The following is a 14,623-nucleotide window of genomic DNA, read 5'->3' as shown; positions in this document are numbered from 1 at the left end:
AATAAAAAGCAATGAGAAAGAATTTTGTAAGAAACGTTTAGATGCAAATATTATGAGTATTAGGTATTAATGCGATCGATTGACAGCATCAATTAACTAAGCAGATTTTTGACAGCAATCATTTAATAACACATCAAATCCGTACTGTATACCTTCTCAGATTCAACACTCATATGCACACAAGTAAGGTGTTTTATAAGTAACATTTCTTGTTAAGTTGAAAATGAAAAATTTAAGCACATTTCAAGAAAATATTTTACAATAATTTTTTATTGAAATGGGAATGATAACTGATTGCAGAAAGAGAATGAGTTTTATTTTCTATTGACCCTGAACCTGATGGCACTTTCCCCTCACCCTATCATTCTATCTTTGTCATAATCATGCATTGTGAAAACACTACTTCTGGTGAGGCTAAGTGGGAAAATCTTTAATATGAAAGGAGTTATATAGTACACTAATTCAGCAAAATCAATGGCATTAGCATTCAGTGTTTTTCTAGTACCTGTTAAAAAGTGTGTGAAACCATGCATATGGAAACACATTAAGATTTTTACTTATTGCTAAAATTTCCCAGTAAACCAGATTGAAATTTTGTCCTAAAAGCATTGTTTCCCAACAGAGTTTCAGGCTGTATTTGGATGTGTTATAATTGCATTTACTTTTGAAAAAATTAAATAACTGAATATTGGTAGATGTAATACAGTTAAACTAACTTGCCTGGGAGTTCCTCTGTCCTCCAAAAAAAAAAAAAAAAAAAACAAAAAAAAAAACAGAAAAACAAAGCAATCTGTGTACCAAATATAAGTTAAATCAATTGACATAGCAAAGTGGCATATATTTGGCTTAAAGGAGGGTAGAGAAAGAGTTTCAGATGTAATATGGATTTTTATGCTTGAGTTACATAACGAGAGGAGATTTTTAGAACAGGTGACGATTACATGGTACTTTTTTTTTCTGAGACAGAGTCTTGCTCTGTCTCCCAGGCTATAGTGCAATGGCACAATCTTGGCTCACTGTAACCTCCGCCTCCGGGGTTCAAGCAATTCTCCTGCCTCAGCCTCCCAAGTAGCTGGGATTACAGATGCCTGCCACCACACCCAGCTAAATGTATTTTTAGTAGAGACAAAGTTTCACCATGTTGGTCAGGCTGGTCTCAAACTCCCGACCTCAGGTGATCCACCCGCCTTGGCCTCCCAAAATGTTGGGATTACAGGTGTGAGTCACTGCGCCCAACCTATGTGGTACTTTATATCAAACCTTATTCCTTTTGTAATTTCAGGCAGCTAGCATTGTGTTTGGCACATGAGTGTTTAATAATTATTAAAATATGAAACAACTGATTACAACTAAAACTTCCATTGTATTGCTAACCTTTGTTTTAGATCTTGAGGTAAACACTAAACAACAAAAGAACAAATATCCATCACTATCAATGAGTTTATAATGTTTTTGTATTTCAACTTTCTGAGAAACTGTATCAGTGGATTTAGAATTAGACAGAACTAGTTTTAAATCTCTGTTGTCACTTAGTAGCAGTGTCATCAGCCAAATGTCTGATCTTTTGTAAAGCACAGTCTTCATATCTATAAAATGAAGATAATGAGAGTTAACGGTTGTTACTCCTAAAGTTGTTAGTCAAAAGGCATCTTCCACATTTCAAAATACCAACTGAAATAATTTTCTTTGTACAAAGTTGAGAAATATGAAAAAATGGTAACAAAACTACATTTGCTATAAATCTTTAATGATTTATACATTATTTATCATTGCATTTTCATGAAATTTCTACAAAGGGAAAATCTACAGAGACAAAAAGCAGATCAGTGATTGTTTGGGGCTGGAATGTGGAGTGAGGGACTGCAAAAGGGCACAAGGGAACATTCTGGAATGAGGAACATGTTTTAAAACTAGACTGTGCTGATGCTAGCATGATTTTAAAGTTACCAAAAATCAACATATTACACACTTAAAATGGGTGAATTTCATGGTATGAAAATTCCACTTCAATGCTTTTTTAAAAAGCAAGTCACAGTACAGAACTATATTTATATTTGGGAATATTAACATGTTTACATCGTTAATTTAAATGTGTCCATTTTTCTCTGCACCCGTTTATGCAACTTACACCTTTAAATACAAAGTTTGTCATTCTCGTTTCTACACCTGCCTCTCATACTCTCAATACCAACAAGTAAACACCTTCACCAGAGCAGGGACATCTTGTTCATTTCTGTATCTACGCTGCATCATGGTAACTGGCACATCAATAGTTTTTGACGATGTTTCTGCTGAACAAATATTATGCACTATGAAGAGTAAATATAAATGTTAGGATAAATAAATATCAATAAATAGAATTTATGAATCGATATGCTTTCATGGAGACTGTCTAAATGTATTTATTTCTACAATTTGGAATTATTTGGAAACAGATGACCACTGCGTTTTGTAATAAATGGGACTAGTAACAATTTACCTAGGAGTAAAACATACTAGAATAAATCTATAATGTAGATTATAATAACTTAGACTTTTTCATAATTTAGAGATTTTTAAAGAAAATTAATATTGGCATCAACAAAGAAAGGAAGTCATAAATTATAAAGTAAAAATCAACAACATATAATTGATTAAATAATTGCACATATTTTATATCTGTTCCCTAGTGTTTGAGAGTTTCAGTGACTATATATCCTACCTATTTAGAGTGCTATTATATCCATTTAAAGTTAATACAATCTATTTTAATTAAATACTTTATAATAAATACGAATCAGTCTGTACAGTCGGAAGAATTAGTAGAAAGAATTTCAGTATAGAGTTAGCAACATTTTCGTTTGATAACTTATGAGGAATGTGGACATTTTGCATCAGTTAATTTAAGAACATTTTCAGAAATATCTAAACAAGTTGAATCTGAATCATATTGCTCAAAATAAATAGAAAAGTAGAACATGAACTTTTGGGTATCCAAATTACACTCAAAGCAAGAATTTGAAAGGAAAAGTGAATTACATTAGAAATTGCGGTCAATCTTTACAGCTTTGAAAATGTGCAATTTTGGAATATTATAAGACCTGCTAAACACAAGGCGATGGCCGGTAAATATTAATAGAAAATGAAAGGAAGAGAACAAGGGAGGAAGACCAGCAAGGAAGTTGGAATGGGAGACAGAAAGACAAAATATAGACTCGTCCATGTGTTTTTTCAAGAAATTAAAACAGTAGAAGCCCCAGAAAAACTGTACCGCCAACTTCATGATGCAAAACATGCTGTTAACTGTACCATTAAATGATGCAAAGATTCCCTGAAGGCAAATGTAGAGGCTGAGACAGATGTCCTTAATCATGAGAGTTCATACAAAAACATGCGCCATATGGTTTTAGGACACAAGATGTATGGTTCAACTGGCCCAAGAGCAAGAGGAACACACAGCTAGCAGTGAAGAAGGGGAAACAATTTAAGATCTGCATCAAGTTGACAATAGTGTTGATACTATAACAGCTAATGAGAGCCTAACAACCAACAATGGCTCGTCTCTGTACAGAACTCAGCTTTTTATTTTCAAGTAGTGTTCTGTAGCAACATAAAGCTCAGATGCCCACATATGCAAAATTAAAGTGAAGAAGAGTCTTTATTAAACCTCAGTATTAGATGCATATGCCCATATCTTTATTAAAAATAGAAAAAAATATATCAAATTTTGACTTAGAACTGAAAGAAGAAATTATATCCAGCCCTTTATGAAATGGTTTTCCTCTGCACCTGTCTAAGTATCTAGTCAATGTGTTCTAGTTCTGTTACCAGATCAGCTCTAGAGATCTACATCTAGTATTTTCATCTAATGCTTCCTGAAGTAAGTAGTTACTGTTAGAAAAACCAATAGGAGTGCCTGTTGCCCACAATTTAATAAGGAGATTTCCACCATGGGTAAACAAATACAATCACAAAGCTGCTTGAAGCTCAAACCCCACATAAGAGACATATTTTCTTTTCTAACAACCGTATTGAATTGAGTAACTAGACAACTTTTTTCCATGCACTGAACTGTGTAGGATCAAATAATTATTTTAATCGGAATACAAATTTGCCGAGATTGTCTAGGAGCCTCACATTTCTTCTTTTAATAGTTAGAAGTCAGGAACATTTTGAGTCATTTCAAACTAAACCTAATAACTTATGTCTTACACAGCAGGAAATCATACTTATGGCCTGGACATTTATGACACTTAATATCTACTACTTTGAAGCAACATTTCTAACTCTCTAAAAATATGTGGCTTACTGTAAACTAGGAATATACAGTTTATCATTTAAAACCAGGAAATGAAAACTAAGTTTTGTGTTACTTAAATTGAGACCAAAATATCACTTTCATAGGAAGCAAAAATATTCTGTTTCCCTGAAGGAAGCTTTCTAACTTCTATAACTTTTATTATTACATACTTCAAATGTCAAAAACAAAAGTCATTTTATTCACCATGGTAAATAAGAGAAGTCCAGATCTGCATTTTGAAAGCAGTTATTGAGTAGTTTTAATGCAAAAATTTTCTATAATTTTGACTTTTCAGAGTTGACCTTTTGAGCTCATTTGCCTCAGAGTACAATTTTGGTAAAAGTAAATCCTAAAACCAGGCTTTCACTTGGATCAAGGTAAGTAAATAAAGAAAGGAAATAACACCACTTAAGTTGATAAACTAAGGAAAGCACTTTACCCATAATACTTTATCTTTCCAGTTCTATTAGCTTTATATAATGATTATTGTTTACATGGTGGAAAAAAACTGAGTCTTTAGAGTTCAGCCAGCATTGAATTCAAGTGACAAAAACAGCTAAGGGTCTTGAACTCAGATTTGTTTGATTCTAAATCCTGATTTCTTTCCGTCATGATACTTTTTAACAAGCATAACAGCAAGAACTCACAGTAATTATCTAATATTTTCTGATACCAATGTTTATTTACTTATCTATTCGAAATGTCACTTTTTAAAAGACATGTAGTGTTTAAAACATCTGGAGGTATACAAATAGAAATGATTTTAGTCAAATTTTCAAGGGCCTACAGTATCATGGCTAAGGTCCCTTAGAATCTTTCAGAATGTAAAGAACAAAAAATATATAGTTTACTTAGTGATTATGGCTTTATTTAATGATGCGTGGATTGTGGGAACAACAAATCATTTTAGCATCTGAACTCTTAGAAGGATCAAAAAGAACTAGAATTTTTTTAGACTTCAGCAGTAACTTTAATATCCACCCTCCTTACAGTCTTTACCTCCCTATTTCACCAACATACCTGAGGCCTCGAATCATGCCTGGCACAGAGTAGATATCTCAAAAAAAGCAAACAAACAACAAAAAACCCACATTACTTGTTGCCACTGAATAAATGCGCGGAATTTTTGGCTTACGTTGGTGATAATAGAAACTTCACTAACTTTGTGCTTTTGTTTTGCTTTTCTCAGTTGTTCAGTGATCTACAACCAAATAAACCAATCACAGGTGTCAGCTTATATTACAATACTGACTTTTACAAATCTTAAAACTATTGAAGTCTTTATGACTATGTAAAAGTATAAAAAATACAAGATCAAATTAGGGTGCATTTATTTTTAAGAGCACAAAGAACGCAAGTGCTTAAAACTCCTCTTATATACTGAATAATTCTGAATTACCACAACCAAGCAAGAGGGTCCTGAATAGTTTCCAGCTATCTGTTTAAACTCCAGACAAACCAGTTCAAAAAACACTGCTAAGTAGCATGGATAGAGTCATAGGGTTTTATTTTGTTATATACAGCACTCTCATTTTCAAATTTTAATAGATTTATAATAGTAAATATCACATAATACAGATTGTTAGAACTGGAAGAATGTATAAAAATATCTAGACCAATTATCTTTTACCACAGGTAAAGAAGATAATATTTGTTCACGTAAACATTTTAAGAGTTTGCATGTCTTTATGAAGTTGCAAGTGTTTATTGTAATACCTTGAGCACATATTAAGAAAATTATACAAAATGATTTAAAAACTTTATAAATAAACAAAAATGTAATTCTAAAATAAAACTAGGTCAAGGAACCCACAGAAAAGCAAGAAAAGAGAAAGAGCATAATTTGAAACAGAAAGGAAAAACAGAAAACAAACAGTAAATTAGCAGACTTAAGCCATAATGTAATTACTTGACAAATAAATGGATTAAATTCATCAGTTAAAAGACATAGATTGACAGAATGAATAAAAACCATGACCCAACTATATTGAATCTACAAAAGCTTTCAAAAATAATAACACAGGTGTGTTAAGAATACAACGATGGTTCTGTTTATATGCTGGATTACGTTTATTGATTTGCGAATGTTGAACCAGCCTTGCATCCCAGGGATGAAGCCCACTTGATCATGGTGGATAAGCTTTTTGATGTGCTGCTGAATCCGGTTTGCCAGTATTTTATTGAGGATTTTTGCATTGATGTTCATCAGGGATATTGGTCTAAAATGCTCATCATCACTCGCCATCAGAGAAGTGCAAATCAAAACCACAATGAGATACCATCTCACACCAGTTAGAATGGCAATCATTAAAAAGTCAGGAAACAACAGGTGTTGGAGAGGATGTGGAGAAATAGGAACACTTTTACACTGTTGGAGGGATTGTAAACTAGTTCAACCATTATGGAAAACAGTATGGCAATTCCTCAAGGATCTAGAACTAGATGTACCATATGACCCAGCCATCCCACTACTGGGTATATACCCAAAGGATTATAAATCATGCTGCTATAAAGACACATGCACACGTATGTTTATTGCGGCACTATTCACAATAGCAAAGACTTGGAATCAACCCAAATGTCCATCTGTGACAGACTGGATTAAGAAAATGTGGCACATATACACCATGGAATACTATGCAGCCATAAAAAATGACGAGTTTGCGTCCTTTGTACGGACATGGATGCAGCTGGAAACCATCATTCTTAGCAAACTATCACAAGAACAGAAAACCAAACACCGCATGTTCTCACTCGCAGGTGGGAACTGAACAATGAGATCACTTGGACTCGGGAAGGGGAACATCACACACTGGGGCCTATCATGGGGAGGGGGGAGGGGGGAGGGATTGCATTGGGAGTTATACCTGATATAAATGATGAATTGATGGGTGCTGACGAGTTGATGGGTGCAGCACACCAACATGGCACAAGTATACATATGTAACAAACCTGCACGCTATGCACATGTACTCTAGAACTTAAAGTATAAAAAAAAAAAAAAATACTACGATGGATGAAAATATATTATGCAAACATTAATTTTAAAAAGTAGGGTATTTGGCTAATTTTTGTTTGCATACTCTATTTTGCCTTAGGAGATAAAATTGCTTTAGCTCTGAAGCAATACAATATATAATGATACATATAACATATAAATATACATAATATATATATAATTGCATAACATACAAAGTGGACTTAAGATCAAAGAAAATTAGTAGGGACAAAGAAAGGTATTACATAGTAATGACAGGATTAATCTAACAAGAGACATCATGGTCCTAAATGTGTATGTACAAAAACAAAACAAAACAAAAAAAAAAAAAAAAAAAACAGAGCTTTTCAATACACAAAGCAAAATTGGATGGAGTTGAAAGAAGAAATGGGCCAATTTACAACTATAGTTGAGAACTTCAAATTCCCACTGTTAGCAGTAAATAGAAGTATTCAATAAAAAGTGAGCAAAGATATAGGAGGACTGAAAAACACTGTCAACCGATAAGATTCACCTGACATTGATAAAACATTCCACTCAATAACAGCATAATATGTGGTCTATTTAATTGTCCACCAAACATTCACCAAGATAGACCATATGCTGGCTCATTAAACAAACCTCAGTGGATTTAAAATAATCTAAATCATGCAGAATATATTATTTAATTTTAGTAGAATCAAATTTGAAATCAATGATAGACAAGAGGAAAATCTTTAAACATTTGAAAATTTAAAAACACACTTTTAAATAATTCATGGATTAAAAAGGAAGTCTCAAAGGAAATAAAATATACATAGAACTGAAAGAAAATTAAAACAAACATATCAATATTAATGAGATGCAGCTAAAATAGCAATAAAAGAAAAATTATAGTACTATATGATAATTTTTGAAAAGAGAAAATGCTTCAAATAAACAATCTAAGCTCCTTAAGAAACTAGAAAAAAAGAGAAAATAATAACCCAAAGCAAGCAAATGAAAGAAATTATAAACAGCACATATAAGCAAGAATCAAACAGAAAAACAACAGAGAAACCAACAAAACAAAAATTTTATCCCAAAAAGTTAATAAAAGTGTTAAAAATCCAAAACATAGTCATGGCAATTATCATAAACATTGGTAATGAAACAAGTGGCATTATTTCATAATGATTAGAAGAACAAGGGAATACTGCAAACTATTTTTATACTCACATATTTGACAATTCTTTTAAAATTGAGAAATTCCTCAAAAGCTACAAATTACCACAATGAACCAACTTGAAATAAACTAAATAGTTGTATAGTTATTAAATAGAGTTTATAATTTAAAATATGTTGAGAGATAAATCTCCGCGCCTAGATAATTTCACTAGAGTATTCTCTAACACTTAAAAAAGAATTAGCCCAATTTTACACAATCTCTTTCAGAAAATAAAAAAAGAATGTTCTCCACCTTATTTTATGAGGCCAGTATTATCCTGATACCAATGCCCAACAAAGAAAATAAAGAAGAAGTAAAGAAGTAAAAGAAAGGCAAAAACTACACCTATATATGTCTCATGAAGTTCAACACAAATTGCTCAACAAAATCATAGGAAATTGAATTCAGTAATGTATTAAATGATCATACACCATGAACAATGAATATCTTGCCCCAGGTATGCAAGACAAGTTCCATATTTAAAAATCAATCAGTGTAATCACCAAATTGAAAAGAAAATAGTATATCATCACTACGATTGAGGCAGAAAAAAAATGTGAAAAATTTCAACACTCGTTCATGAAAAAAATGCTCTCAGAAAAATTGAAATACAGGGGAATATTTCCAACTTGATAAAGAATATCTACAAAAAATTTCAACAAACGTCAAACTTAGTGGTGAAAGATTGATAGCTTTCTTCCTAAGACTGAGAACAATGGAAAGATGTCTGCTCACAACTTAATATAGCATAGTAGGAGAAATTCTAGCCACAGTAATAAAGAAAGAAAAAGAAATAAAAACACATACAGGTGGAAGGGAAAAAAGTAAAAATTTCACAATTTGGGGATGGCATGGTTGTCTACACAGAAAAATCCCAAAGAATCTACAAAATAAAAACTTAGAACTAATGTATGAATGCAACTAGGTAGTAGAATATACAACCAAAACCAAGAGAATTAATCACATTTCCGTGCACCAATAATTAACAGGTAGAAACTTAAATTAAAAATATAATATTAGGGCCAAGAGTAGTGGCCCACCCGTGTAATCCTAGCACTTTGGCAGACCAAGGCTGGCGGATTATTTAAGGCCAGGAATTCCAGACCAGCCTGGCCAACATGGTGAAACCCCATCTCTACTAAAAATACAAAAATTAGCTGGACAGAAGTGGTGCACACCTGTAGTCCCAGCTACTCAGGAGGCCAAGGCAGCAGAATAGCTTGAGCCTGGGAGGCAAAGGTTGCAGTGAGCCGAGATGATGCCACTGCACTCCAGTCTGGGTGACAGAGTGAGACCCTGTCTCAAAAATAAATAAATAAATAAATAAATAATATATATGTATATCTATACACACACATATATAATACTAGTTAATTGTGCCAAAGGAAATGAAGTACTTAAGTATAAATTTAAAAAAACTTGCATAAGATCTTTATGCTAAAAATTTCAATGCTAGTGAAAGACATCAAAGAAGACCTAAATAAACGAAGAGGGATACCATATGTGTGGATTGAAAAACTGAACATTGTAAAGGTGTGAATTCTCCCCAAATTATATATAGGTTTAATGAGAAGCCTATCAAACGTGGCCATTTTTCATAAAATAGTCATATAAGCTATGATCTTAATTTCAGAAGAAGCTTTTGATTGTTTAATGCCTAGCAGTCCCGAGTGTTCTACGCTGTGTAGTCATTCCTAACCAAAGGAGGATGAGGGTAAGGGAGTTGATTTATTCTCTCCTAAATAAATCTTAAATGTGGATATTAAAATTTTTTGAGGGTAAATCTTTTAATGAGTGTCTATTACATTTATTCATTGCTCTTAACAGCAAAAATTAAAGGAGTGTTTTGGAGAAAAAAATTCTCTGTGGGTCTCTCATGTTTCTGCATTATCTTTCAAGCAGAGGCACTGACTGTCCTCTTTTCCGCATTTTCTTTTCAAAGATATTTGTGTAGTAAATAACCTATACATAAATAAAGACTTAGTACTTCCCTTTGCAGCAAATGGTAAGTTTGTTAACTCTATGATATGATAAAGACATTTCTCTCTGAAGAAATCGTTAGGCAGGTTTGCTTGCAGCCAATTATAAAATATTGTAGTTCCTTAAACATAAGTTTCCTTTCCTTCAACAAAACTCATTGTATATGCAGGCAAGACTTGGCTCTCTTTGCAGAACTTTGTAGAAATTAGGCCTTGGGGAATTTGTGTGTGAAAATGGTGACACTGGATACTGCTACTGCTGCGAATAGCAAACTATTATTTGTCTCTGACCCAGAAACCTCATGACATCTGCCAATATCCATGAAAATGTGGGAGACCACATTGTTGACTTGTAAGTAGGGTAAAATCTCACACCCTTCCTCTTTCTCCTCTCCTCCCTTCAGATGTCTGTACTTGGAACCAACAACCACGTAGTGAAGCCACGTGTGAGCTTAGCTGGATCCCTGATAACAGCCAACACCAATAACCAGAAACGCGGGCAAATAAATATTCAGGAGAATCCAACGCCAGAGTTTGAGTCTTCCATTCAAGATTTAGGCAACATGGAGCAGAGACAAGCTTTCCCATGTATAAACTCCCGACCTGCAAAAAACATGAAATAAGTGACTTTTGTTGTTGTAAGTCACTGAGTCATACTATGCTACCATAGTGTCTCATGTTATGCAATCATAGCTATCTTAAAAGGGAAAGATTTCTTAGTTTGCTAGTCTTATCCCTGGCTTTGACATTTATTAATTCTTTAAGTATTAGCAACCTGGATAATAAATAAATATATGTGTGTATATATAAATAAATATACATTTATATGCATCTATAAAAGTATGTATATATATATTTTTAAGTATATATAAACATGTATATATGTATTCATAAGTATATATAAATATATGTATGTATTCATGTGTTCATGTATGTATTTATATATGCATTCATATATGTATTCATGTGTATGTATTCATATATGTATATAAGTAATCCTTTTAATAAATATGTGCATATGTGTATGTAAATATATATATTTCTCTTTCTCCAGAGTAGGAAAGTGTATAATAGGATTCCTTTGTTACCCATAGTGATTTTACATTATAAATGTGTGTTATTCAACAATTATGGGTTTATTCTACATGCCGGGCCCTGAACCTGTCTGTGTTAGATAAGACTTACCTCTACGAAACTTTCTGTTTCAGAGAAACATTAATCTAAATGGAAAGCAATTGTATGTTGCACAGAATCTATGCTACAATTGTTGAAATAGATAATATTGCTTACTTGTCCTCCAACAATACAGTTAATATTCATTTAACAAAGACTAATTGTATGCCTACTAACCTATTGTATACTAGGTACTCTGCTAAGCACTTGATAAATGAACCATCACATTAGGCTAAAAATTAATGTCATGCCACAGCCTTTAATGCTCAAATGATCCTCAAACTGAACCCATTAAACTAAGAAAAATATTCTGTTGCAAAAATGTCTTTAAAAATTTGAAAATATCGACAAATTAATCTATTTGATTCTGCAGACAAGTACTAAACTTTTGTGTATTCAAACTTAATTTTATTACCCTAAGATATTGTTATGATTTCAATGTTCTGACTTCCATAGAGTATGTTATGTGTATGTATGTGTGTGTGTATGTGTGTGTGTGTGTGTTTGTGTGTGTATAATCTCTAGAGTCAGAAACATGAAATTGAGTATTAAGGGCTCTCCAGACCAAGATAAATAATTATATTGGCAAATTGAGCCTTCTCTGAAGGATTGTATCCAAATGAATTTTGAGTAGAGTCTGTTTCAATTTTTGCATTGCTGAGTTGCTGATATGAAATATATATTTATTATATGAAGCATACCTATAGCAGTTAAATTTAGATAGTGTTATCTGTAACAATTTGTATTGGCTTCCTCCCAAGGCTTTCAATTTGCCATGTATGAGAATAAATGAGAACCATATGCAAGTCAATAAGTTCTTGATAGTACATGACATTCTGTATTCTCTCATCCTTGATTTTAGCAACATTCCAAGGGTTTGACTTCCATCACTGAGGGTGATAGCCTTCAAAAATATAAAGGTTTTTTTCTTGGCTTCAGATAAGAATCCTAAACTTAACACACGTCCATAAATCATTGGTGTGGAAATCTGTCAGAAAATAGCACAAGAGCACTATTTTTTCCTTGTGGTATTTGGTGTTTCCAAATTAGATGATTTGTTGAATGTTCAAGGGAACATGTTTGCTTGAAGGGTTCACCATATGTCAAGGAAATCTCATGCTATTGAAATGGAGTTCTCAGAAATGAAATCCAGGATAACTGCCTGTTCCTTCCTCTACCATGGTAGTAACAATCAAAGGATTCTGCAGAACTGTATCTCTCCTGGCAGAGTTACTGAATTACAATTGCACATTGAAAAGTGGAAAATAGAGACTACCCAGGATCTTAATTCTGGAATAGTTTTTATAATTGTCCTTCAGATTTTATCCTCAAGTCGTAATATTATACCGACAGCTAATAAAGTATAATAGTTCAGAACAAGAGTTCTGGAGCTGATTTTGACTTCAGTTCTTCTACTTGCTAGCTGTATGACCTTGTGTGATTATCAGCTACTCTAAGTTGCAACCTATAAAGTGGATAACAATATACTTATTTCATTAAGTTCTTGGAAAAATTAAATCAAATAACATATGTTAAGGGCTTTGTACATAGTAAAAGTTAAATGAACGCTAATTATAATTCTTTAGAAAAGTTAAAGTTTATATGTTTGTGTACATACATGTAACAGGCACATCAAGCAACTTTCTTTTATTATTACTATTACTAGCACTACTTTATTTCTAAGTTAAATGGAAAATTACCTTTCTTCAAAGAGGATAGATGATAGCCCACCTTGTTGGAAAATGGGATTCAATTATGACTATTCTTCATCAACGTGTAACTGAGTTTTTCCAGAGAATTTCAGGGTGAGGACTTCTGCAAAAGTCCAAACTCTTCATTTTATGGCACATCTAACTCCACCACTTATTTTCCCAAATTGCATCTAGAGCCTGTGTGTCAATAGAAAATGTGCATCCCAGAAGCCTCATAAGGGTAGCTTTTAGTAGGCATGTTGACGTTATTTGTACATAGTGAGAAAGTAGAAAGGATCAGAAAAGCTTTGGCATTTACCTTGTTAAATTTTTATAGCTAAGCTCTGGTTCAAGGGTCTACTGAAACAACTTAACTGCACTAAGAAAAATGGGAGCGTTGAGACCAATGAAACGAGTCCACAAAATTCTATGAAAATGAACCAGTTCTAGCAGAGATCAGTATATTCAATGATCCAAGATATATAACTAGAACATTAACTAGCTTTACTGAGCTGAAGGATATTTACACTTTTTCCTATGGGGAAAATAATCAGATACATCTCCATTTATAATGTTATCAAACATTGTTTTAATATATTAATTCAACTCAAAACATTTTTTTCTTTATTATATACCAGGAAAAATTGCAATAGGTGATGCAGCAACAATGGTTTGCAAAGCACAGTTCAAGGCGTCGTCAGCCAGAAGTAAAGATGGGGCATAAAGAATAAGCAGTTTGGGTTAAGATCATGTGTGTCAGTATTAAGTACAGGGTTCTACTGCTGCATGAGGAAAGGTTACCTAACCCAGTTTTAGGGATATAAGAAGACTTGAAGAATGAGATTGGCTAAGTGATTCTAGACAAAAGATCAAAAATGTCAAAGGCTATGATGCATTAAGAAATTGTGGAATACTCAGCAAACACAAGTGGGTCAGTACAGTTGTATAGAGTATAAGTAGTTAGTGGGTTAACCAGAAAATAAGGAGAGAAGCAGGGTTTTATTCAGGATAGGTCTCATGTGCCAATACCAAAGAGTAGCCTGTATTTTAGAAATAAAAAGTTGGCAGCTGCAGGGTAAGTTCAGTGTGCGTGTGTGTGTGTGTGTGTGTGTGTGTGTGTGTTCATAATTAAGTGGGTTATAATCTAAATATATATAAATTTTTCACAAAGACTCAGATTAAAGATTCTCTTGAAAAATCAAGAATTAATATATATACCTACTATGTACCTACAAAAACTTTAAAAAAAAATTAAAACCTAGTTTCTTTAAACCTTAAAAACAAAGAAAAGGAAAAACCAGGATTTCACACTGGATT

Source organism: Rhinopithecus roxellana, chromosome 1 (assembly GCF_007565055.1).
Source record: "Rhinopithecus roxellana isolate Shanxi Qingling chromosome 1, ASM756505v1, whole genome shotgun sequence".
NCBI lineage: Eukaryota > Metazoa > Chordata > Mammalia > Primates > Cercopithecidae > Rhinopithecus > Rhinopithecus roxellana.
The sequence above is the reverse complement of the archived record's forward strand: the minus strand, read 5'-3'. Positions refer to the sequence as shown.